The 26939-nt window shown below is 46.7% G+C and overlaps 1 protein-coding gene across 1 annotated transcript in view; it reads right to left on the reverse strand.

The window, feature by feature from the left end:
* Cryl1 (crystallin lambda 1) overlaps nt 1-26939 on the reverse strand; it is a 95756-nt gene that overhangs the window by 49475 nt on the left and 19342 nt on the right. The gene's annotated exons all lie outside the window — the stretch shown is intronic.

Below are 26939 nucleotides of genomic sequence, written 5' to 3' on the forward strand. Positions count from 1 at the left end.
ACAAATACTATAAACAAAGGCAATATGTTGAACTTTAATATACAACAACATTATGAAATTTATACATGTACCAAAACACTACACAACACCCTACAAATATGTATAATCCGTTGCAGGCATGTCACTGTGCAGCTGCGCAGGTGTGCAGGTGCAGAGGTGCATATGCAGGCCAAAGAGGATATCAGGTGTCCTCCTCCATTGCTCTCAGCTTATTCCCTTGAGGCAGGGTCTCTCACTGACCTCAAGCTTGCCATCTGGAGCCAGGCTACTGGCCAGTGCACCGGGAGCCCCTAATGCTGGGGTTACAGGGCACATAGCCATGTACCTTTACATGGGCACTGGGGATTCAAACCCAGGGTCTCATGTTTGCATAGCACTGAGCCATAAGGGAATTTGCCTGGAAGACACCTCCTAGGTGAGGGTGGATGCATTCGGCAGGTCCCTGTGCACAGCCAAGCTCACACCTTCACAGCACTGAGAGCCGTGGAAGACAAAAGATACCCAGTGAACAGCTCTCTCATAGAGAGCTGGACAGAGCGCCACACCATGGAGCCCGCTCCACGTTCTAGCAATAAGAGGAAATGATGGGCGAGTTTTAAATGATGGAGAATCAATCAGAAAGGCCATCTGGACACCTAAAACAATGGCAGAAGGAGGAGAAGCGCATCCAAAACGAATTCAGGAAACAGTCACCTCACGGTGGCTGGGTGGACATGGGGGGTCTGGAACTGAGGCCATGTTTCAGGCATCTGGCTCAGGGAGCTGGCAGATGGAGGCACCCACAGAACTCTCCAGACTGAAGACACAAATGACTGCCTTGGAGTGGGTGGATGTTAGGGTAGGCTCTCTGCGCTCACACAGTAAAAGCGATGATCACATCTGTGGCAGGAAAATAAGGCAACAAAATAGACTATGGCAGGTTTGAGCACTGTCCTCAGGAAAGTTCTGGAACCCTTCCAGCCTCTGAGGCAGAGAAGACTGTCAGTGTCCTGCCAGTGTGAATATTTCCTTGGCAGCGTCCACCATCCAAGAAGCCATTACATAGCAGCACAAGCCATTTACCAGCCCACACTTAGAATAATAGCTAAGCAGCTGCCTCACTCTTCGCCATATTTCCAAGCACAGATCACAGGTTTCACCCGCTCAGCCTTGCCTGGGCCTGTGGCTGTGCCTAATCCAAGGCTCCTACCACAGGGAGCCTCCAGGCTGGCAGCTCACTTAATTCCGGCCAGCTACAGAGGAGGTCACCAGGTTTGCTCCTTCCTACAGTAATAGGTACACAGTTTTATCTTCTAATACCTGCAGGAATGTGTCTCCCCATAGCCTTTGTTCTCAGAAATCAAATGAGAAAAAGCAGAGAAATGTCAGCATCTGTTATTATCACTAATATTTCCAAGCATTTCAAACGATACCGGGTACCCGGCGAGCAGTTTATGTCCCTTTTCATTTAATTCTCAGAGTGAGGCTGGGGCGATGCCTTGGTACATATGGTGCCTCGGTAAATACACAGGCACGAGGACCCGAGATTGGCTACTCAGTACCCACATTAAAGCCAAGTGTTGTCACAAGCATCTGTGAGCCCAACCCAGGGCTGTGGGGCAGCAGAGACAGGCAGATCCCTGGAACTCATCAGCCAGCCCGTCAACCAATGAAGTCCAAGTCTAGTGAGAGGGCCTGACCCCACAACTAAGGTAGACAGCAAAAGGAGACACCTAGTGTCCACCGCAGGCCTCCACACACTCAGTCAAACACACCGCATATGTGCAAACATACACACATGTGCTACACAAACACACACGCAAAAATAAATAAGGAATTTTCAGGGTAGCCATGTTATAGTTTGGATTTGAAATGACTCCCAAAGGCCCATGAGACAAAGGTTGAGTCTCCAGCCTATGACACTATTGAGAGTTAAAACTCTTAGGAGGTGGACCCTAGTGAAAGGGCACGGGACCCCTGAGTGGGAGGGGCACAATCTTAAAGGGAACTATGTGATCGGTCCTCTCCTCCCCCTTCTCCTTCCTGGCTACCAGGTGCTCCCACCATGGTGAGCTGCCTCATCCCAGGCCCAAGAGACCAGTGCTGGACACTGCTCATATTCTTGTTTTTCTCACATTTTACAAATGAGAAACATTTCCTGAACTCATGGGGCTAAGTACCCACCAGCAGCGAGACGACACCAGGTCTATCCGGCCCCTGGCTTTGGAGAGGACAACTAAACTCAGGTTCCCACTGAGAAGTCAGTGCTTAGTGACTCTTATGTCACGCCTGTGTGGGAAGCCTCTTTAAAAACTAAGTATGTTTGCATCCCTACAAAAGCAATCCTGGTAGCGCATGCCTTTAATCCTAGTACCAGCAGGTAGAGGCAGCAGGATCTCTGTGGGTTCAAGGCCAGCCTGGTCTACAAGAGCTAGTTCCAGGACAGGTTCCAAAGCTACAGAGAAATCCTGTCTCGGAAAACCAAAACCAAAACCAAAACCAAAAAAAAAAAAAAAAAAAAAAAAAAAAAAAAAAATTGCAAGTGTTTCTCAAAAACATTTAAAAAAAAAAAAGTAAAGTAATATTTTGTGGGATTTCAGGGAGCAGGGAGGTTTGCTCCATATCAAATTTAGCTCAAGTTCACAGTGTTTGATTTTACCTAGGAAAAAAAAATAAATGAGACTTTGTTTGCATGTCATTCTGAAGGGAGCCAATTAGTATCAAAACTTAAAATCTGTCCATCACATTCCCCCACAGCCATTCCCTCCTTCCTCCCCTCCCCCGTCTCCCTCTCTCTCCCTTTCTCCTCTCTCTCTCTCCCTTTCTTCTTCTCACTCTCTCCCTCCTCCATCCCCCTTCTCTCATTTCATTTTCTAAGTCAAACATTTTTTTTCTTTTAATTTGCTCTTATTTTTAATGATACGAGGAAGAGACCTGGTCAGTTGTCCTCATCAGCTTAGACCATGAAACCCAATACATGAACAAGTTCAACAGAACCACCATATATGGGCTACCCATGCATGCTTCAGCATTGCCAGGGCATAAATTTCAAAAAAAAAAATCATTTCAATGATACAGAAGTTGAAAACCCAGTATCTGAAATGTTCCAGGAAAGGACAGCAGATCCAAGGAGCATGTTGTGAGCTGCCTGATGTGGGCTCTGGGAACCAAACTGGGGTCCTTGACAAGAGCAGCAATGTCCCTAACCTCCTATCCATGTCTTCACTCCCATAACTTCACTTTTATTCATGCCTTGTGCCTTCTACGTTGGCATGTGATATAAAGACATATCCCCCTCAAAATAAGCCCTGTAAGAGCAAGAAACTGTACCGTGTTCCTTGGAATCTGACGGGAACTGTCCCCAATCTCTTTAGGGCCCCACTGCATCCTGTTTGCCCCAACGCTACAGCTTTTCTGCTCCGTGGAACTGAAGGAACCGAAGGCGCTCTCTCTCGGGTGCTACCTGTGTGGCGATGCTGTACCTCTCCTACATCAAGGCCAGATCGCGACTGCCTGCGGCCCTGAACCGACTCTACCTAAAGCTCACCTACAGAGTGAGTCCTCTTCCTTTCTGTGAGCTACCATGACATCTTCAGCTCTTATAGGCACAGACTAAACCTCTGAGACAGTGAGCTAACGTGAGGCCTCCTCTGTCTACACAGACAGTCTCAGGAATGTTTTCCCAGTGACAGAGGCTCTCTCACACCTGCCTTCCACACATACCCTGAGATTTTTAAGCATACGTAGATATGGAATGAAGTTTTATGTGAAATTATTGCAAAATTTTCCATTTGTGCCATCGTGTCCATACTGAAGATGTTTGGAGTTTTGGAACATTCTGGACTTTAGATTTTTAGGTGAAGGGTGTTCAACATGTACCAACAACAACAGTTTATGTAGAGAGGCAAAACAATTTCTTCACCAGCCCTTCCCAAACATTCTAAGGTGGACAATGGCCACAATTTAAAGGATTCAGACTTCTAAGCATCCCAACTATTCTCCAAGTTTAAAGGACTAAGGACGAATAAACAAAAGTTCCTCAGCAGGGAACAGCTTGAACAGAGTCAGAAAACTAAGCTAGGAGTCCCAGAATTCCACAACCACTCCCCACCCTGCTGACCTGCTGTGTGAACTCAGGCGAGCCACTCAACCTCTTCGGACCCTGAACCTCAGAGAAACAAACACACTGCGATTCAGCATCGAACCAAAACACTTCAGTGTGCAAGGTTCTCTGGGGCTGGGCCGGGGTGAAGAGTTCCTAGGGACACCTCCAGAATAACTGGGAGGTTGGGTTTCATCTTCTCCCTTAAGAAAGGAAAGAGCCCTGAGCAAGCATTTGGAGACACCCCACACCTCACCCACCTCCTGGGCCTTCAAGGGGACAGGACAGTTCAGCCCTTGAGCAGGGGTCAGATGAAACAAAGACAGGCACAGATCACACTGAGATAGATCTGCCACTCCTACGCAGGTGGGCTCACACCTCTCGGTCTCGTGCGTTATTTTGGGCATCTCTTCTCAGCACAGACCTGGCGCTACCCCACGATGAGCTTACCAGATATTGGTAGCCATGATCCGACTGCCTCCTGAAGTCAGACCCTCGGAGGCTCCCAGCTGTCCTACTGGCAGAGGCAACAAGAAACTCTTTAACAAGCATTAAAAAGTCCAAGGGACAAAGAAAAATGTTGATAAATTTAGCCATGCTGGAAATGATGATTTATGTGCATAAAAGGACACCAAGAACACAGCAGGGCACTCTTAAAACAAAGGATTTAGTACATAAAATTAAAAAAGCAGTTAGTATGAATCCATTAAAGAATTGTTAGAAGATCTTACTTAACTGGGCAAACCAGGCTCTGTACCACAGGCAGAGAGGAAGTTAAAAAGCAGCTTGAACACCCAGAGGAAGCACAGATTACAGTACCCTCCGCAGAATGGAAATATTCACATCTCTCGGGCGGCTCTGGCGAGAAAATGAACTGGGAAACTCCAGAAACGTGTGTGTGTGTGTGTGTAAGTTGTACACATATGTACTTAATTACTACATAATTTAACTATTCATACAAATAAACATTTATATACGTGTCTATATGTGGAATACTCACTAAAGCATTCTTTTTATTATTTAAATATAGTATTTTATTAATTCTTTGAGAATTTCATAAATCTATACAACGTATTTTTTTAAGACAGGGTCTCATGTAGCCTAGGCTGGCCTTGACCCTCTAATCCTCCTGCCCCTGCCTCCCAAGTGATAGGCTTATAAGCGGGTACCACCATGTTTAGCTTTTTGGCATTTTTTATAATCCCATTTATAATAAGCTAATGATTCTTAGACGTCTATCAACAGAGATTAGCTGCATTGTGCAATATTTAAGCGTGGCAAAGAACGAAGACAAACTGGAGTTACACAAGAGGAAACCATTCATTTAATTCAGAATTATCCAATAAAAAACTATGGCTGTACTGGCCTGTAATAAATAGTGGGGCTGGGAGTAAAGACGAGTGCAGAATTCTCACCTGTAATGAACACGACTCTGGGTGTGAACCTCAGTGCTGAAACACGGCTGCACACGCACACACACACACATGCACACATACACACACGCACCATAAGCAGCCACTGTGGCTCATGCCAGCAACACTTAGAAGTCTGAAGCCGTAAGTACAAGGCCAGCATGTAAGTACAAACACAGTAAGTTTCAGGCCAGCCTAGGCATAAGACCCTGTCTTAAAAACAAAACAAACAAGCAAAAAAATACCCAAAATGAGAAGTTTCACATTTAATACCCTCTATCTGCTGCTGTCTAGCCCTGAAATCAAGGCTCTGCCCCCTGCTGCAGTCTGGACGGTTGGAAAGCTAGCCTCCTGTGGCTCTCGCTCCTTCCCCCAGCAGCTGCTAGCCCAGTGCTGATGCACAAGTCTAAGACAGTCTTAAATTAAAACTGTACTTTTATCGAGGGCCTTCATGCCTATGGCACCTCACAAGCAGGTTAGGTCACATGACATGGACTTTTCCCTGAAACCTACAGGAACAAGAAACTCCTTAGCCCTCTAGAACTGAAGGGTCTTCCCTTTCAGGACCCTGGCTTGCTATTTTTGCAACTCTGAAAGCTCACCATCCCTGTCCAGGGCCTCATGGGGCTGCAGCGGCAGCGATGCTGCAACTGTCCCAGCAAAGCTCTCCTGAAGGGTGGTTTGTCTCCACTTCCCTTCTACGGAACCTATTAAATCTCTTTAACTTTTATCCAATGTCCTGGAATGATCCTTGAGGACAAAACACAGCTAAAGTAGGGAGCTATGTTTTTTGTTTGTTTGGTTTTGATTTTTTGAGACAGGGTTTCTCTGTAGTTTTGGAGCCTGTCCTGGAACTAGCTCTTGTTGACCAGGCTGGCCTGGAACTCACAGAGATCCGCCTGCCTCTGCCTCCTGAGTGCTGGGATTACAGGTGTTCACCACCACCACCCGGTGGGAGCTATGTTTGTGAAGTTAGGTCTTTACCATTTTCAGTATGTATGTGTGTGCGTGTGTGTGTGTGTGTGTGTGTGTGTTTGTATGCATACAAACATGTCATGATATACATGTGGAAGTTGGACGACAATCTGCAGGAGTCGGTTCTCTCTTCCTATCACGTGAATCCTAGGGATCCAACTCAGATCACTAGGCTTGGCAGCAAACACGCACCTTTACCCAGTGAGCCATCTCAGCAGCCACTGGTGTTTTGTTTGTTTTGTTTTGAAACCTGATGTACCCTTATGTTATTCTATACAGTTTTGTATGTCTAGAATCTTTTATGAAAAATGCTACCAGCCCCACTTTAAGAATACCTGGAGAAACAGACGTCACAGCCTTGATGGGGATGTTCTTTATCTACACTAAAATATGTTAACTACTTGAATTTCACAAAAGAAGCCAAATTGCTGAAAGTTTCCAGTTTTGCAATCAGTGGGCCTCTTCTTGATCCCGCATCTCCTCCTCAGAGCTTAGTTTTCATGTTGAAACCATGCCACAGCTATCCAACCATCTTTGGTATGAACCCATGACCCCTGGTAGGATTCACATCCCTGGCCATCCACAGAACACACTAGAAGTTGTTTTCCAACACTCCTTGCTAGAAACGCCTCTTGTAGCTCACTGTCAGGTTTCTAGCATGCTTGGGTGAAAAGTAGGTATGAGGCCTCTAGAAAGCATACACGAAATCAGAATGCAGAGTGAGCTGGCTTGCACCCCTGCCGTGGACCGCATTGCTATCGCCGCTCGTGTCTGCAGCCAGGTTTCTCACCTGGTCCCAGTGCCTGCCAGGGATGCAGCAATGGCCTATTTTCTGGAGTTTTTTGAGGGCCCTGGAAGCTGTGGTGAATACACAGCATTTCCTTCAGGAAATAAACCATGTATCAGATAACAAAACCAAGTCCCAGTTTAGGAGCTTTCTTTTCAGGGTATCTGTCCCTGTCCTTCACATCCCATCCCCCGAGTGGTTTACAAACACAATTTTAATCTTCCCGACATGCACCTGTAGACAAACAAGCAGTGTTTCCCACCCTCAGTCCTGCACCCGGGCTCTGAAAGTGACCAGAAGAGCCTTCCAGAAGGTCAAGTCTGGGTCCGCATGCAATCTCCCGTATTCACCCGCCAAGTGCTTTCAGTGACAAGAGACCAAACACCTAATCCAAGCTGCCTTGAACAAGGAAAAAATTAGTTGGTTCACACACAGGAGGATCAGAACTGGGGAAACTTGGGGTGCGAGTCCCATAGCCGCTGCAGCTTTTCTTAGTTCTACCTTCTTTCTTGTATCCATCTCAGCATGAGGCTGAAGGTAAGATGTCTACAGTATTCCTTGGTCCTCAAAGCCGTGTGTGTGTGTGTGTGTGTGTGTGTGTGTCTGTCTGTCTGTCTGTCTGTCTGTCTGTCTGTCTGTCTGTCTGTCTCTTGGTCTGTCTGCAGGAAACATGTCAAGGTCTGGATGGAACCCTTGTCTCCCTGCACCAAGGCCTGGCCTCACAGGAGACAGAAGCCATTCCCACAGGCATCGAGTCCGTTCCTATAGCCACTTCATTACACCAAGCTGAGTCTAAGTGCGCGGTAAATGGGTCTTGAGGGTGTCTTAGCCCATCTCCTACAGCTAACAACACAATGCCACAGATATAGAGGAGTTGAAGGCAAACAAGTTTTGATTGAGCGCACAGTTCTTGTCATAAGTTATGGATCCTCTTCTGGTGACGGCCTCCTCGCTGGCAGAGTTAAAGGTTTCAGAGAGAAGGTTATGTGTTTAGAGAGAGGCCTGGCCAGGCTGGCTTGTTTGTTTACTGAAACAGTCTTGTCATATAGCCCAGGCTAGCCTTGAACTCACAACAATCATTCTGTCTCAGCCTCTGAATTCCAGCTGTGTACTGCCACATCTGTCCCAAGGTGGTTTTTATAGCAGACCCAGTACTGAGACAACCCATTGTACGAGTGATTGATCCACTCATGAAGGGAAGGCCCGAGGCACTTTTGAAAAGTCTTACTGGCCCCACCCCTACTATCTCATAAAGAAGACTAAATTTCAACACGTTTCGGGGGACAATGCATATTCAAAGCATGCAAGAGAAAGGACCTCAGCGTTTAGAGCACACTGCACAGGTTTAGATTGGAGGTCAGTCTTTTATCCCTATGGGCCCTGGAGAAGGCTGTTGGCTGAAAGGGCCTAAAATTGTGACACAGAGCTAAGCCATCTTCCCTATGAGCAGTTCCCTCCTCTCTTCTACATCCCAAGAGCAGAAACATATCCAGCATGTGTGTATGTGTACATGTGTGTGCCTGTGGAGGTTAGGGGGCACTGGATCCCTGGAACTGGAGTCAGGGCGGGCTCTGCAAACTGAATCCTGGCCCTCTGCAATGCAGCATGTGCTCTTACTCTCTCCGGCCCCGACATATGCTCTTTCTGAAGGAAACAAGATTTTTTAAAATAAGAGCACATATTCAATTATTTGTTCACTTCTGTAAAACTGTATACAAATACCATGAAATGCATGTAGGTTAAAAAGAGACAAAAAAAAAAAAACCTCTAGTAATGTTTATTCAGGTTGCATATCTCCTGTCCTAAATTTTGGAGGAAGAAATGTTCTGAATTTCAGTTTCTTGGGTTTAGGATATTTGCTTAGACTTGGATGGTTGAACATCTCTAACTCACAAATCGCCAAGTCCAAGCGCTCCTGAATCTCACATTATGAACGCTGTGAATGTTGTAGTCTCAGACTGGAGATGCTGGAGAGGCTGTAGGACATCAGTGACTGAGGACAGGGGCGGCTACTGTCACACTGCGTATTTCTAAGCCTGGATGTGCATCACTGCTTCCTCCAGCATCATGGGGAGTCCACATTATCTCTAGCTCCACAGGCAAAGGGGGGCTAGCTGTAGCCAGACCTTTCTCTCCAGCACTGCCTAGAATAGGGGCTCCAGCAGCTGCTCCCAAGCACACTCGAGCCTCACTAAAGCAGAGCCCAGCGGAGAGAGGACACCCTGCCAGATGCTCTGGCACCCTAGGCCCAAACAGCCAGTGAAATGTATGGATTCCGAGTTGCTGGGAAGGATGAGAGCCCCCAGGGAACCTCAGAACTCTGGGTGGGGCCAGGCAGGTGAGAAGAACCTGGGCTGGGAACAGGAATGTGAGCCAGCTGGTCCTTGGCATTGGAGAGGTGGGTATCGTCTGTATTCGCTACTGGGCTTCCTTAAGAGCTGCTACCTATGATTGGGCTTGGGACAGAAAGAAGTTGAGTCAAAATTGTGCCCTTCGGTCTAGTTCACATCTCCCCCCTACTGACTGAGGTATGGAAACAAATATTCCACTTTTCTCAGCGTGTGGAGGAAGATTTGTGAAACTAGTGATGCATGGCCGTGAACGGAAGAGTCAGCACGTCAGCAAGCAGGGCACAGGTCCAGTCTCACAGTGGCCAGTCAGCGCGCCGCTCGGCTGCCATGATACTTTATTTTAAGGAGTAGCTAGGCTGATACATTTTATGTGGCAATTTCTAGGCTTTGAACCACTAGTGAATCATTCAAACCAGAAATGCACAACTTTTTTTTTTTCTGACTGCAAGTTAGCTCTTAAGCCTAACCTGAGCCTCTGAGCTGGCCTTAAGCTGGAAGAGTTGGTCAAGTTCAGGGTCCTCAGAGAGCCACTGGGAGCCCACAGGATGGAATTCAAGCCCATCAGGAAGCAAAGAACATATCTGGATGTGAAGGCCATGGTCCCAGGCCTGCCTCCCAAACATAGTAACATGGTCCCTGTGACAAAGTAACAAGCAAGCCACCAGAAATCCTGGTTACAGTGTTACTAGGAGGCGCCCACGTGAAGTCAGGCAGAGCCTGGAAGAGGAAAAGCAGAAAAGGCTGGCTTGTGAGGCGGCAGGCTCAAGGTAACTGATACTTCATTTCTAGCTTTATCACGGTTTATACAACAAAACAATGACTCCCACATACTCTAATGTCTTCTCAGGAAAGTACCAAAGCCAAGCTCATTGTATGTAAGAAAGAGATGTTTCTTGCTGCTCACTCGCATTATTAATGAAAGGCACCAGTTTCCCTGTGTTCCTTAATCTCTAGGGAAGGGATCCCCTGCCTGTGGGCTGGGGAGAGAGTAGATGCCAAAGGCGTCCAGCACAAAGAGGACAGCACAGTACTGGTCTGGGGCTCTACAAAGGACAACAGTTGGATGCTCGCAGTGGCTACCGGGAACTGTCCCAGTTAAGGGTTGAGACAGGCGAGAGCGTTTTTGGTTTTTTGTTTTGTTTTGTTTTGTTTTTCCTTAATTTGGGTTTTTTTGTTTTTTTGGATTTTTTGGGGGGGGGGTTGATTTTTCGAGACAGAGTTTCTCTGTAGTTTTGGAGCCTGTTCTGGAACTAGCTCTTGTAGACCAGGCTATTCTCGAACTCACAGAGACCCACCTGCCTCTACCTCCTGAGTGCTGGGATTAAAAGTGTGCACCACCACTGCCCGGCTTTTTGGGGGAGGTGGGATGTTTTTTAAGACTGTGTCTCAGTCTGTAGTTCAGACTAGCTTACTATATGGCCCAGGCTGTCTGAACTTGAGATCCTCCCACCTTGGCCTCCCAAGGCTTACAGGCACACACTGCTGTACCTGACTTGACAGACTTTTAAAGGACTGGCCATATGTTTTTCATAATCCCACTTTCTGCCATAACTGGCTACTGAAGGGCTCCCCGGATGACCCGGCGCTCACCTGAGGCTCCGGCAGCCGTCACACAGTGCTCACCATCCCTGCTTTCTCCAGCTGCAGGGTGAACTGTGAACTCCTCCACAATGGCTGAGTTATGAAGGCAGAACATGTTCCACAAACAACAAATAAATAAAGCAGAGGTCTGGGGTGGGGTGGGCGGTGACGACAAATGAAGCTGTGTGCTGCCATGGTAACGCACATCATCGATGCACGGCAGCCTCATTTGTGCAAATGACTATAATTAGGGATATTTTTCACAACCAAAACGTGTATCTCACGGTTTATCTTGAGGAAAGAAGAAGAGGGAAAGTTGAGAGGAAAACGTGTTCCTGGCCCTTCTCGCACACCAGTTAGCACCCCTGTCCCCCACCCCAGACGGAATTTTGCTATTCAGTTCCCAGCAGCTTCAGAAAAGGCTGCTGTTGAGTTTAGAAAATGACACCACAGTGCAGTGCCTTGACATGCTGAGTGCACTGAATTACAGGAATTCAGTTAATCAAAGGAATTGAAGGACTTAAAGCTGCCTCTGATAAAGTTCATTCCAACCCTACGCCAAGTGCAGAGAGATCTCACTCAAGTTCCCTGGACACATAGCATTGTCCGCCTTGGGCAAGGAGAAGGCAAGGCTCATACCCCGTCCTTTGGAGGACCAGAATGACAGTCTCCATGACCCCGTCCCAGGTGCGTAGCCAATTGCCTTGGCTTCCGAGTGATGGGAAGTAAGGCTTCTGCTTGGGACAGTAGGGGCCGCCAACGGCGAGACGCCCTTTTGATGCCACCCCACCACAGGGCGTCACAGTTTCTGGACACCGACTTTCAAACGAAAATAAACAACCAAGGCAGTGCGGAGTCAGCAGATCTGAGTTCCCCAGGGGTTAAAGCTACAAGATGAGTGGCAGGAAGCCCAAAAAACCGGAAAACCAAACAAACAACAGTGGACAACTTTTCATCAGCCACCCGAACTCCAGAGTCTCGTGGTCTCAGCCCAGCATGGAGGTCTGCCCCAGGAGCCCCTTATCAATATTAAGTTGCTGGAAAGATTTCCTCATCGGCTTTTAAACAGCCAGAGTTCCTAGTGTGTTCAGTACGGTGCGCGGGATCTAGCGAACTTGGTAACAGTAGCCACACAGCAACAACCATAAGTGAAGACACTTAGAGAAAAATCAATGGGAACAAATTTCCCAGTTGTTAAACCCCTCCATGTTTCTGAAGCTTTAACTATGTGTGCCAGATATGCTGTGCTCCAGACAGAGACTAACTTAGCATGTATGAGGCCCTATGGTTTGGTTGTTGTTAGAGGATCAGACCCAGGGTGTCACCCACAATAAGCAAACACTCTCCCTCTGAGCTCCAGCCCTAAAGCAGGTACTGAAGGATCCATAAAAACATTCAGGACTGGACTTATGGCTCAGTGGTTAAGAGCCCTGGCTGCTCTTCCAGAGGACCTGGGTGTGATTCCCAACACCCACTTGGTAGCTCACAACTGTCTGTAACTCCTAGTTCAGGCAATCTACAGCCTCCTTCTGGCCTCTGTGGGTACTACATTCACATGGTACATGTTCACAAATGCAGGTAAAATAGCCATACACATAAAATAAAATTTAATTTAAAAAAAGAACCTTGCTTTCTACTCATTCGGCGAATGAGTTGATGTCTTTACAAAGGCCCTAGAAGAACCACAGGCTCTAAGAACAGTGTTAACGCTGATCACAGACACTGTCCCTAGAACTATAGAAATAAGGATGACTGTGCAAAAGCAATGCAGAATATGAAACTGGGGGTAAAGAAATAAAAAATGTAATAAGAGTTTGGGGGTACCTGGATTAGCTGTTTTCTTCCTTCTAGTACCTATCCCTAACATTTTTGTTTGTTCTTGTTTGTTATGTGTAGCCCCCACTGGCATTGAAGTCACTCTGTAGTCCAGGCCACCTTGCTAAATTACTAAGGCCAATTGCTGAGATTACAGGCATGTACCCCCAAGTCTGATTTGCCCATACTTTTTAAAGGGATGGTTTGTGTCTTAGGGTCTCCTGGAATTCCTCCCGGAAGCCGGCTGGCCCAGCCTGAGGAATAGCAATCAAAGTGCTAGGGCTGCCCCTGAGCCCTGTCCTAGGCAAGGTCACATCCCTAGCTTTCCCCATCTCCCGTCCTCACACCAACAAGCCTCAGATTATCACTGTCTGTCACCTGGAGCTCCAGCTCCCTGAGCTCCGAGCCAAGCTCCCTTCCTGCCACAGTTACCATTGCAGTCTGCTCAGGCCATTGCAAGCCTAGGCCAACATCTCTTAGGCCAGGCCCCGCTCTCACAGATGTCAATAAAGACCGCACCAAACCCTGAGAAGCGCATAGGGCCACGTGCACTTAGATGAAAGAAAGGCAGCCAGAGGGAAGTCAAATCCAGACCTACGCTAACCTTCACCAGTCTGAGACCAGAGTTCACTGCCTTCTACCATTCTGCCCGGGACATGGCTTCATTCTCAGTCTCAGAAGACAAAGGCTGACGAGAGCAAATTGCTGTGGACTAGTTCCCTACTGACCCTGCAGATCACAGCCTGAGACACACAAGTCATTACCCACTCCTTAGGGTCAGCCTCGCCTGCAATCCAGTGGACCGCAAAGCAGGAGCCCTCCCCAACTGTGACTTTACCTCCCTTTGTTTGTGCCTCCACTAATCACTTTCTCAAGTCTTGATTTGGTCACAGAACCTGACACAGTCATGCATTCCTTAATGTTAGACATATTTCTGAGCGCTGCATGGGGAGGCTATTTTGTGGTTGCGAGAACACCCTAGGCTATAGTTACAACAAAGCTATCTAGTCCTGGTCAGGTGCTGCACACGGTCACTCATGAGGCATGGTGGGGGCTGAGGTGGTGACTCAGTGGGAGAGAAAGGGCCTGGTATGCCTGGATTCCATCCATCCCTAGCACAGGTAAAAACAAGACAAGGTAAGTTTGAGGTGTCTAAGATTGCTGCCAGCATTACACACGCATGTACATACACACAACACACACACACACACACACACGTTGTTTTGCAGTAAGTTTTTTAGGGGGTTGTGTGACAAGGTCTCACATAGCCTAGGTGGCCTCCGATGACCCAAGCAACTGAGGATGGCCTTGAACTCTTGATCCTTTCACCTCAGCAACCCACGTGCTGGAATTACAGAATCAACCACCATGCTAAGGTCTATGCCAAGTTTCTTTTTATAGGCACAGAACCTATGCTTTAAAATAATGATTTAAAAGGATAGTACAAGCTGGGTGTGGGGGTACATGCCTGTAACCCTTATACTATGGAAGCTGAGACAGGAGAATTAATACAAGTTTGAAGTCAAGCTAGTTCTACCTGTGAGGTCCCAGGCCAGCCTGGACTCTGCAAGATCCTGTCTCCAATAAATAAAGTAAAATAATAATAAATAAAAAGTATACTACATTAAACATACATACTAGTACCACTGTTGCTTATTATGATGTTTAAGTATTATATACCGAATGTAACTGTATCACTAGTATAAGACTTGCAGCTTGGTAGGTCAGTTTGTACAGCATCACTACAGGCATGATCAACACATTGCAGTACAGTGTCAGGGCACCAACGGGAGGTAAAGACCTTTCGGCTCTCATGTAACCTTCTGTCCTATGGTCATGGTCTGTAGGATCCAATGTTGGTCATGCAGTACGTGACTATGCACAACCACAGGGGAAAACTTGCCTCACATGTACATGGTGACACATTTTATTCCGTGATGCCATTGTATCTTTGAAAGCTAAACATGCCCTAATAAAGAGGCAAAAAAGAGAGGAAGGGAGGTAGGCAGGAAGGGAGGGGGGAGGAAGGAGAAAGAGAGACAGATAGACAGACAGACAGAGCAAACACACAGAAACAAGAATCAAACCTCCTCCTACCCAGGTCTGGGAAGCACACTGTTTGAACAGGGTAAGAGGGAACTATCAGAAAAATAGAGTTCTGGTAAGAAGAAAGATGGACAGAACGTTTTTCACATTTTGCAAGTCAAATAATGAAGCTGTGTTCTTCTGAATGACCCTTGAGCAGAGGGAGCTTGCACTCCTTAGGGTCTGGGGCCATGGGGAATCCGAGATACAGCACACTTCTCTGATAACCAGAGTGTCCAGGAAGCCCCTCTCTTTGTCTCCCTCCTCCACACTCGGTGCTACCGCTAAGACTCAAGCCTAAACCACCATAAGCCTTCGACCAGACCTAAGATGTGTGACAAAACCAAACAAGCCTTCCTCCCCCAAAGGTGGTTTCTGCGGTGACTCGGAAACCCTGCCCAGGGCCTCAGTCCACACATAATCTCTTCCCTTCTGCAACGTTGTCGAGAAGACTGCCGATACTAAGATAAATTTGTTCTTTGTCAGGAGCAGACAAAACACAGAGCCAGGAAGGCAAGGGGTGGGGGGGAGTTGGTGCCTTGCTGGTAGACGATAAGAACTGTCTCAAGGACTTTCTAGAATGCCCCGTCAGTCCGTCCTTCAAAGCTATATGCCTTGTTCACCTGCCGGTATGTACAGACGCTGTGTCAAAGTTTCTCTGGAACATTCTGTGAGGCATTGCACAACTCAGGGGAGGTGCTCTTTGGGTGGCTGCTCCTCCAGTCAGCTGATGTCAACCCCCACCTCAGTGAATCCCCAAGGCCCAGGGCCTGTGTATGGAAGTGATTACCTGAATTTCTCTTGTTTGCTGACAAAGGTTCACTTTCCCAGTGTGGCGCACCTATGGCTTTGCCATAGCTTGCATCTGGATTACAACCTTTTTTCTCACTCCTGAACAAATTCTTTCTGCTTGAAGGTATTTCCTGTGGGTTGGCTTTTTGTCGTTGTCATTGTTTGTTTTGCTGTTTTTTAGCCTTTGACACTTTGTAAGCAAGACAGGGCCCTCCTAGCCCCAACCTGCACACATCAGCATGACACTTAAAACTGAAGAGGTCAAGCAAGTAACAACTTTTTCCTCCTATTAACAAAAGGTATCTGAGGAACAATGGCTAGGAAACTTTACCTAGCTACCAAACAATCTCACAAGATCAAACTTCTTCATAGAGAAACTGACAAGGACAGTGTGCGAGGCATTGCGTTGCTTTGTAGTAACAAGTCAACTAAATTTCATAGGATTATCTGAAAAAAATCATTCTCACGGTCTGAGGATATAGCTCAGAGCTGGGATGCTACACAAGGCCTGGATTCTACCCTCAGAGTTAAAAAAAAAGTCTTTACTGAGAATGTACATACTCTTTTGTTGCCATCATTCCCTAAAATAGGCAATATAGCCACAATTCACTTAGTATGTATGTTGTATTAATTATTATAAGTCATTTAGGAATGACTTAAAACATATGAGAAGGTGTGCATAATGTCTGCGCAAACCCTACACCACGCCATACAAGGGTCTCAGAGTTTGTTATCAGAAGAGGGTCTTAGATCCAGTCTCCCACAAATACTTGATGGCCTTCAAGAATGTTCTTACTAGGTCAGGTGTAATGTCCGGGGCCAGTAATTTCATCACTCGGGAAGCTGAGGCAGAAGGATTGGAGAAGCTTGAAAGGAGGGAGGAGATCCAAGAACAAGGCTGGTGAATGAAAGCAGGATGCTCACACCACTGTCATCCCCACTTCACACAAGATGGTGGCACAGACATCGGTCCACTAAAGGTCACTTTGGGGACAGAGCTGAGCCCTGAATTCCAGCGCTTATAGCTCTAAGGGCCAACCTGCACTACAAGCGGTGAGCTGGGGAGGGCACTGGGGGCCTGGCACAAGGCCAGCAAGCACCTTCTGCACAGCCGTCAGGAGTCAGCAAACATAACCCTGGATCAGCATCCCTCCACACTCCCAACTAACAAAGGGAGAGTATAAAACACAAACAAAAACAAATAAAACAAAAACATGCAACAGAAGACTCTCCCCCAGCCCTCAAACCCCTAAAATATTTACGGCCCCAAACCTTAAAGAGAAGGTTTGCTGAGCCTTGCATTGCAGTAAGCTTTATTAGCACTTGAAAAGGTAAACTGAGGCTCATTAAAATTTTAATAGTTTATTTGAGCAAACAATGATTTCTGAAGTAGGCATCACCAAACCCAAGAGAGTCCGGGCTCTGTCACTGGGTTTGCAGAGAAGGCTTGCGTGGGATGACTGATTGGCAAAAGTCTGAGCAGTGGTCTCCCTTGACAGTCCAGTGGAAAGTCTCTGGTTACCCAGGAGTGCTCAGGGGCCCTTTGTAATGGGCTAAGACCTATTTGCAGAAGCTAAGGGCAAGGGGCCTACTGCAGCCCAGTGTGCACTCATTAAAGTAATTTTAGACGCAAACCTTTAGCAGATGATCAATAGTAACACATTTACGATAATAATTGTTTTAGTCTTTAATCCATAAAGATTACCTCGATATGCTAAACTGTATTGTTTCCTGAGCATTAATGTTTAACTGTAAAAACACAGCTAATGATTAAATGGTGGCATATAAATGATTTCCCAACCCATAGAAATGCACAGCTGTAAAAGTCGGTACAACAAGGACATGGAAGAAATGGAGGAGGATATTACTGAACTCAAATGCCTAGTCTGCAGGCTGCCATCAAACTTGATATGGAACGAAGGGCAACCTGGAACTTCCACTCCTCCCGCCTCCAGGTCCCACGTGCTGGGGATAGAGGTGTGCGCCACTACACAGTCTACACAGCACGTGGATGGAGCCTGCGCTCTGCGAACACTATTCCACAAACCGACTGCCAGCCTCATGACCCATTTCTAAAATGCTTAATAAACGAGGGTTTGGTTTGTTTGTTCTGGAGACAGAGTCTCACACTGTAACCAAGGCTGGCCTCAGGCTCACTAGTGTAGCCCAAGCATCCTCAAACTCATGGTAAACCTCCTGCCTCAGGCCTCCCAATGGCTAGAATTACAGGCATATGACTCCACGTCCAGGACACTTTCCTTATTTTAAGTACAAGAGCTCTGGTCCAGCTTTGGAATTCCACTTCTACCCGGGACGCGGAAGGCAGTTGTAAGTCACATTTGCATCAGTAGTGTGCGTATGGAGAACACACATCATGATGCATAAACCGGAAGGATGCTCTGTTTGTGTTTTCTGTGCCTTCATCTGTGATGAGTTAAAGCTAGAGCTTTCATAATTTGGTTTCTTTCTTGATACATACTGATGATAAAACTTAATTTATAAAAACTATGTACAGCAAGAGGGGAGCAACAGTGTGTACAAACACATACGTGCTCGGGTGAGGACCAGACACAAAATGATGTTTACCTCAGAAAGCTCTTCCCCAGCTCCCAGGAAAACCTCGGTGCACCTAGAGGGCAGACAGCTTTGCCTTGACGGCAAAAGTGTAGAGGAGCCACGTGGTCACTGCTGCGGGAGACGCGTGAAGCGGGGACATAAAGGTGTGGAGTGTTTGAAGTTCATGGCAGACCTCAACTAAGTACGGATGCACTTACAGCGAGATGCACCTGCAGCTGACTTCTTAACTAGATGGATTAGACTCCATTCCTCAAACCAGCGGCCTAACCGGAAGAATCAGTGTCAACATTCAGTGGGAAACTACAGGAAAACCCACTAAAAAGAAAGAAAACAGTGGAACTGGATTCAGTGAAAATCTAGAGACCAGGACCATTAAACAGGGAACTTAAGTAAGGATCAGCGTCTTAAATGTCCTGGTGGCAAATGCCAGAAGAGAGATGGACGCTGTAGCAAAATGTCAGGTAAGAAAAAAGGCCAAGAGAAAACGGCCTCTGATGCATGGCAGCTGTCTCTAAGATGACACCGGGGGCTCCTGCGACTGTACAGCGCCTGTGTGAACTAGGGAATGAGCGAGGACTCTCGGTCATGGAAACTGCAGTGTTTGTCACGCGCTATGAGATCACTCCCCTGCTACTCTGTCGGGAAGACAGCCAGTGATCAGTGAGAGTCCCTGAAGAGGGACTACAAGCTCCACCCACAAACTTGGCGGAAATGAGAGATCCATCTTGAAAATGGTGCCCCCAGTCCGACTACATCTTGGGTGACAGCAGCCCTGGCCAATATCAGTGTCAAGAGAGAACAAAGACAGAACACATCTTCCAGCTAGCGGGGTACACAGCAATAAATACACGGCCAGGCACACCACCAGACTCTACAGAAATGAGGACCCAACAAAGGTGTAAATAGGTAGGAATCTCAGGAAGGGAGGGGGAGGGATGGAGAGAGAAGGGGAGGAGAGAAAATATAGGGTTTAAACCAATTTACCAGTTTTCTATAGTTGTAACTGAAGCACTTAGAAAAAGGGAAACAAATAAAATCCAAAACAAGCAAAAGGAAGAAGATCCAGTTCGCAGAAACCAGCACACTCTACGGAAAAACCACCAAAAAGAAAATAAATAAAACCAAAACTAGTTCTTTGAAAAGATTCATAAAACGGACAAGCCATTTAAAGAAAAAGAAAGAGACTGCGCTAACTGTGGATATCAGCAATAGAGAAGAAACAGGAACACAAACTTGAGGCACTAAGAGACAAGAATGTTACTAATAACTATATTTCTATAACTTCAACATTTTGGATGACACAGACAAATTCCTCAAGAGACAACAACTTCCAAAGTTATTTAAGCGGAAAGGGGGAGCCCACCCTGCATCTGCTCAAGAAACTGAACCCACTGTTTAAAGGCTCACAGCCAACTGTTGGGAGCAAATGCAGAGACCCACAGTCAACCCCGTGGAAGAGGGGGAGGAAGGATCGTAGGGGCCAGAGGGGCCAAGGACACTAGTAGACCATGGCCCACAGAATCAACTGAGCAGGGCTCATGGGCTCACAGAGACTGGTCTGAGCAAGGTCCTCAGCTCATAGGTTATGGTTATGTAGCCTGGTGTTCTTATGGGACTCCTAACAGTGGGGGTGGGGTGCCTATGACTCTTTGCCTGTTCTTAGGACCCTTTCCCTCCTACTGGGCTGCCTTGTCCAGCCTTGATATGACGGTTTGTACCTTGTCTTATTGTAACTTGTTAGGCTGTGTTTGGTTGATGTCCCTGAGAGGCCTGCTCTTTTCTGAAGGGAAACGGAGGAGGAGTGAATCTGGGAGACGGGAGGGGTTACAGGGAAGGAGTGAGGGGAGGAGAAACTTTGGGTGGAATATAATGTATGAGAGAAGAATTTCTTAAAAAGTTTGCAACCAACCGAACCGCTAGACAGTTTCATTATGAATTGTATGTGACATTTAAAAAGAAAAAACATCAATTAATTCCAACAAGGTTGGTTGGAGGACAGTGGAACAGGCATTCCCTAGTTTAGTTAATGAACCCAGTTTTATACTAAGACAAAAGGCAGATGAAGAAACAAAATTTCAAACCAATATCCCTCATAAAGACATATGTAAGAATCTTTAATGAATAGCAACCAACTGAGGTCCCCAAGATGATTAAGGGCTCTTCCTGCCAAGCCTGATTAACTGGGTTCAATCCTAGAAACCACATGGTAGAAGAAAACAACTGTGTGTGTGTGTGTGTGTGTGTGTGTGTGTGTGTGTTAATGGTATAAACAGACAAATATTAATCAAACGAACCCAGAAAACATAAGAACAGTAATACATCATAACCAAGTAAGGTTTATTCTAGGCAAGCAAGGTTGGTTCAATATTCTAAAATAACTCAATAAAACTCACCATATGCATAAGACTCTGGGTTTGTTCTCCTGGGAGAGAGGGAGGGAGGAAAAAAGATACAGTAATGGCAGATTATGGAGAAAACCACACGATTCTCAGAGCAAACAAAGAACATGCATTTGACAAAACTCAGAGTTCAACATTCATTCATTATCAATACTCAACAAACTGGAATCAAAGGGAATTTCCTCAACCCAATACAGGCACCAAAAATAAGTTTTAAGAGGAACTCTAACATCACAATTAAGTCATGATAAACAGAACAAGATACAGCAGCATGGGTATCAAGTCTTATTTCCTGATCCATACCCACGAGACAGATTAGTCAGCACAAAAATTCCATCAATAAAAGTCATAGCAATCGGAAAATTATTCAGATACATGGTGGCCTAAACAGGAAATCCTAAAACACCACCCCAAAACTGCTAGAGATAATGAGCAAGTTTAGCAAGACCCCAGGACAGACGATTAATGAACGGAACGGTTGGAGCGGGTTATTTTGACAGAGCTATTGAAGTGGAACTAAAATCACCAAGTGCTTGCAAATACATCTCACAGAATGCATGCAAAGTGCCTTCCACCTTTGGTTTGACACAGAGCCTCTCACTGACTTGGAACCTTACCACACAGAAGGCTAGTGTTGGCCCTAGTGCTTCCAGGGATCCACCTGTCTATGCATGCACTCCAGGCTGGCCTGGAACTAGCAGTAATCCTCCTGCCGTAGCTTCCCAAATATTAGGATCATAGGTGTGTGCCACCACTCCCAACTGCATTGTTTGGGTTTTATATTTTTTTTATTATGTGCATGTGTGTTTGTCTAAACACATGCCACCTGTGTGCTGGTGCCCATGGTGGCCAGAAGAGAATGCTGGTATCTGGGAACTGGAGTTATAGGCAGTTGTGAGCTGCTGACATGGGCGCTGGGAACCAAACCTGGTCCTCTGAGCCACCTCTTCGGCCTGACGTGTGTGAGTACACAAGCTGGCACACGTGGAGATCAGAGGGCAGCCTTCAGGAGTCAGTTCTTTCCTTCCACCATGTGGGCTCCAGGGAGTCACATGTACCTTTACCTGTTGAACCATCTCACCCATCCCATGTGGTTTCTTTCTAAATAGTTTCTGTCCGTGAGTGGCTGGATCGGTGCATGTGAAACACACACATTCAAATAAATTGTACTAAAGCCCCCTCCCCAAACTCAAGTTCCTCTTATTAAACATGAGTTCCAGCCCCTTGGGCCTATGTAGGCCAGCTGTGTAGGCTGGCTGTGTAGGTTGGCTGTGTAGGCCAGCTGTGTAGTCATTTGTGTAGGCCAGATGTGTAGGCAAGATGTGTAGGCACCTGTCACATGCATACAGTACTGAACACTGAGACTAGCACGTTTTGTCATACATAAATGATATGTTGCTTGTGTGTGGTGATAGATACCTATCATCCCAGTATTGGGAGGTGGCGGCAGGAGAATCAGACATTCAAGGTCAACCCTAGCTAGATAGTTCCAGGTCAGCTTGGGCTACACAAGACCCTGTCACGAAACAAACAGAAAAATAAATACAGCCTTAGTAAACTCAACTCCATTTCTTAAACATTTAAGAGGGTTAAAGCTACATCCAGTGGTAAAATCCTTGCCTAGTAGGCACAGACTCCGGATTCAATCCCCAGGTAGCAACGAAACAAGCAGCAAAAATCTATATTAAAAAATACTTTAACAAATAAAACAGGTGTCACATGCCTAGCGAGGCCCATCTCAAAAGGACACGCCACAAAGGAACCATGGAGCTCCAGTTTCAGTGCAGCCCGTGCCAGCTCAACGCTGCCTTCCCAGCAGCCTGCACGCCCCCCTCAACCAATGCCATCCCCACTGAAGCGACCATTGTGAGCCTCAGCGACTAAGACCAGGTCCAGTAGGCGGCTGTTCTTTAAAGGAACACAGACATTTCACAAATGCTGCTACTTATGAGCGCAGCCTCCTGTAACTGACGCCCATGTCTGGAAGCCTTTCCAAATGAGACCAGTACTTCTAAAGAAAGGTGAGGTTCAGGTGCAAGCTCCCAGCAACCACAGCGACTGTGTGAAAGAGGCTTCTAGATTCCAGCCCCGGCCCTGCCTTTGGAAGCAAGCTCCATTTCAACTTCCTGAGGTAATAAACCACTCTCAAGGCTCCGGCCGCCACCGTGATCCCCGGGCTTCAATCGCCAGGATCAGATTATGCCTCCTCCAGCAGCTAATGAGCCTTAATACTCTTCAGAGGGCGATGCTTTCAGACTGGCTTTTGAGACACAGCTTATTTTCCAGCACGGTAGACTTTCTTGCCAGGCAAGATTTGGTTTCAAAACTGCACTAAGTTCTAGAAATTCAAGTTTGTTTCTCGGAGGCTCTCACACTTCAAGAGTGCTAGGGAGCCTTCTCACCTCTACTCCTGCCCTCTGGGATTTGGGTAGAGGATTACCTCGGGGGAGAAGGAAGCACAACTCACTGGGGCTTTGGCCTCAGGGACTAAGCAAATCCTACACTGGAACTGTCTGGGGTTGAGAACTGTAACAGGCAAGCTACCTACCGGGAAGCATCTGCTCATCCTTAAGGTCCACCTCCCACTTTTGAACATTTCCCTAGAATAACAATTTTGAGGAAACAGCCTGCTAGCACCTATTTTTCAACAAGAGAAAGGAAGCAGTGGGGACTAGGGATGGGTACAGCTCCTGGGGCAGCTCTAGGGGGCAGTGTAGTAGGGCACACTACTTAGAGCAAGAGGCAGGAAGGTCAGGAGTTCAAGGCCAAGCCTCCTGTCTCAAACAAAAACAAAAACAAAAACAAAAACTGAGGTCCTGGAGGTTTAGAGGGTGCAGCTCGGTGGCAGAGCTGTTTCCTAATTGTGTGAGGCCCTGTGGACAGGCACCAGCACCAGCAGGCTTTTGAAACTCCAGCTTTCTTGATATTCATAGACAGAAAATTAAGCTCAAACACTATACTTCTGTCTGATACAGTCTTAAGGAAATTAAATACAGCAAGAAGTGGATTTGTTTTGGGATAGTGGACCTAAGAAAACACTTCGTTCTCTGTGACATTGAGTGTGTGTGCGCACGTGTGTATAACACACATACACACACACACAATACATAAATGCTTGTTTTTGAAACGGGATCTTGCTTGCCTCAGGTTGGCATCGATTCCCCTTGCCTCTGCCTCCTAAATGATACAATTGCAGGAGTGACTCACCACACCCAGCCTTCTCCAAGTTGTGTATTTAACATTCCTAGGTATTAAAACATTAACATAGTCTTTAAGACGTGCAGCATACCATTACATGGTTTTTCTATGGGGTTTTGTTCATTCGTTTGCCTGGTAAACAAAGGTTGAGACGTTGATAAGTACTAATCATAGACGTTGATTATCAAGTTTGTCACCTGCCTATCGTGGTGGCAGCCGGATCACAAGTTCGAGGGCAGCTTGCTGCATGGCAAGACCTGGTCTAGGCAAGGACTGGAGATGAAGCTCAGCAGTGGAGACTTGTGTACGACGGCTCCGCAGTGGGAAACCTGAGTGCCATACACAATGCCCTGGTGTTCGGTACCCAACACCACAGGGAAATAAGAATTTTAAAAATTATTGTGTATAGAAACTACAAGCCAGGTGTACTCACACCTAGAATCCTGGCTCTTGGGAGGCTGAGGCAGGAGGATATCCTTGGGTTCAAGGTCAGCCTGGGCAGTGAATTCCAAGCTAACCTGAGTTGAACTGCAGAGTGAGACCCTGTCAGAAAAGAGGGGAAGAAAACCTACACTAGCGTGCCCAAGAAAATGGGTCATTTAGCAAATGGGATTGCACTGTGACTTCCTTCCCACCTCCCCTTCTGATCAGTGTCACTCTTCTGGAAGATTCTATCAGGATAGAAATTACACCCCAAACTCTGTCTCTAAGGGAAAACATTGAGTGTCCTGGTGATATGATTATCCTTGGCATGTTAGAAACGTTAATCCGGGCTGGAGAGATAGCTTAATGGTTAAGAGCATTGACTGCTCTTCCAAAGGTCCTAAGTTCAATTCCCTGCAACCATATGGTGACTCACAACCACTGTAATAAGATCTGGTGACAACTTCTGTCTGCAGGGACATGTGCAGGCAGAATATTGTATACATAATAAATAACTAAATCTAAAAAAAAGAAAGAAAGAAAGAAAGAAACGTTCATCCATCTGGCCTAAGGAACCTTGAGCTGGTGTTTAAAAGTCACCCTACGTAACTCCCATCTCAACTGCTTTCTCCCCTGTGCTGCGCCTGCATCTCACTCACACTAAGCTTCTAGGGGACACAGGCTCATTCCCGCCATTCATCTCCTGAAACAGCCCCTACGCTGGCCCCTTCCACTCCCCCTGCCCAAACTCCACCTGTCAAATCCTATCTGCCTTACACCTCCCCAGCCCTACTCACTCTCTCCAGGTTTCTGAATTCCTGGAGACGGTGTCCCAACGCAGTCCCTTACAGGAATTAAAGCTAGCAGGGTCTGAATCCCTCCTCCCGATTCTCCTCCCTCCTCTCCCAGCTCCTCTCCAGAGCTCAACATAAACATATTTGTTACTTGGAAAACAGAGACAGATCTCAGTTATGGCGTCTGCGGCATAGGAAACGCCATCTCTAGCCCCATGCCGTTTAACTATTGTTAAAAATTGTACACAAATTACACAATATACAATTTATAAAATAACTATCACTTATGAAGCATTTTCTGGGTCAAGGACCCTTAAGACTATCCCAGAAAGGACTGACTTTATATCCAAGCCACTATAATGTCTTCATACTACTGAAGATTTTCATTCTTAAAAAAAATTATAGATGTATTTATTTTATGTATGTGAGTGTTTTTGCTTGCATGTATGTATGTAGGTCTGAAGGGCAGTGTCTGGTTCCCTGCAGCTGGAGTTACGTGTGAGTCACCATGTGGTTGCTAGGAATTGAACCCATGTCCTCTGAAAGAGCAAAAAAAAGTGTTCTTACTGCTGAGCCATCTCTCAGCCCCATGATCTGCTGTATGAGATGTTTATGGTATTATCTGCTAGACTACTTTTCAAAAATGGGGAGAGAAGTCAAAGTCCACAGGCAAGGTGGTACGTGCCTGCGCTCCAGCACTCTGGAGGCGGAGGCCAGGGAACACGACTTGAACCTACAAACTGAAGGCTATCCTGAAAAACATAGGAAGAAAGTTCTCGAACACAGGCTTATGCGCTATCCTAGGCATGTCTTCACACCCACTACTACTGGCTTATGTGTAAAAAAGCTTTCCAAAAGCAACGTCAAAGGAATCAGCATGGCAGGTTGCAAAACCACGTGTCCTGTGACGGAAGAGAAAACAGCCTCAGTGTTCGAGGATTAGTAACTGACGAGGGGTGAAATTTCTTTTTATTTCTGGGGAGGCGGACATGCTGGGGGGGGGGGGGGGGTCAAGACGGTCTCACAGGGTCCAGGCTAACCTAGAACTCACTGTGTATCCAAGAATGGCCTTGGACTGCTGCTGCCTCCACCTCTCGGGTACAAAGAGTACTAAGTACCCACGTGCGCCTGGCAGGGGTGAAAGTTCATGCAGGAATTCAAAAGCTCTATTATGAGCATCTCTGAAGAAGCAAAACATCCCTAGGCACCTGGCTAGACAGGCCTAAGATGCGAGAATACGCTGGAAGGAGAGGATGCCGGCTGGGAGACAGGACCAAAATGCTTTGTGAAATGAGAAACCGGAAAAATCCCAGTGGTCCGCCACTCATCCACATTTCAGATCACACTCCATACCTAGCTATCTGTAGCTATATGCGATTACAACAGCAGTCTGCTCCTTGAACAGGCATGTGCTGCGCTGTGCTGCTGCATCAGCAGGTTCCAGGGATGTGACCAGCTTCACATGAAAAACATGCAGGAAAAAGCAAACCTGTGCCTCCACAGGGTGTGCAGACTTTTCTCACCATGGTCCCCTAAGCTGGACAGTGTAACCACTATTTACACGGCGCGGTTGTTGGGTGTGACGGGTCATCAAGCTTACCTAAAGTCCACAGGAGGACGGAGGCAGGTGTAGGGGCGGGGGTGGGGGAGGTGGAAGGGGGAGTCTGGG

The sequence above is a fragment of the Myodes glareolus genome, chromosome 12 (genome assembly GCF_982192425.1).
Source record: "Myodes glareolus chromosome 12, mMyoGla1.1, whole genome shotgun sequence".
In the NCBI taxonomy this organism is placed as follows: Eukaryota; Metazoa; Chordata; class Mammalia; order Rodentia; family Cricetidae; genus Myodes; species Myodes glareolus.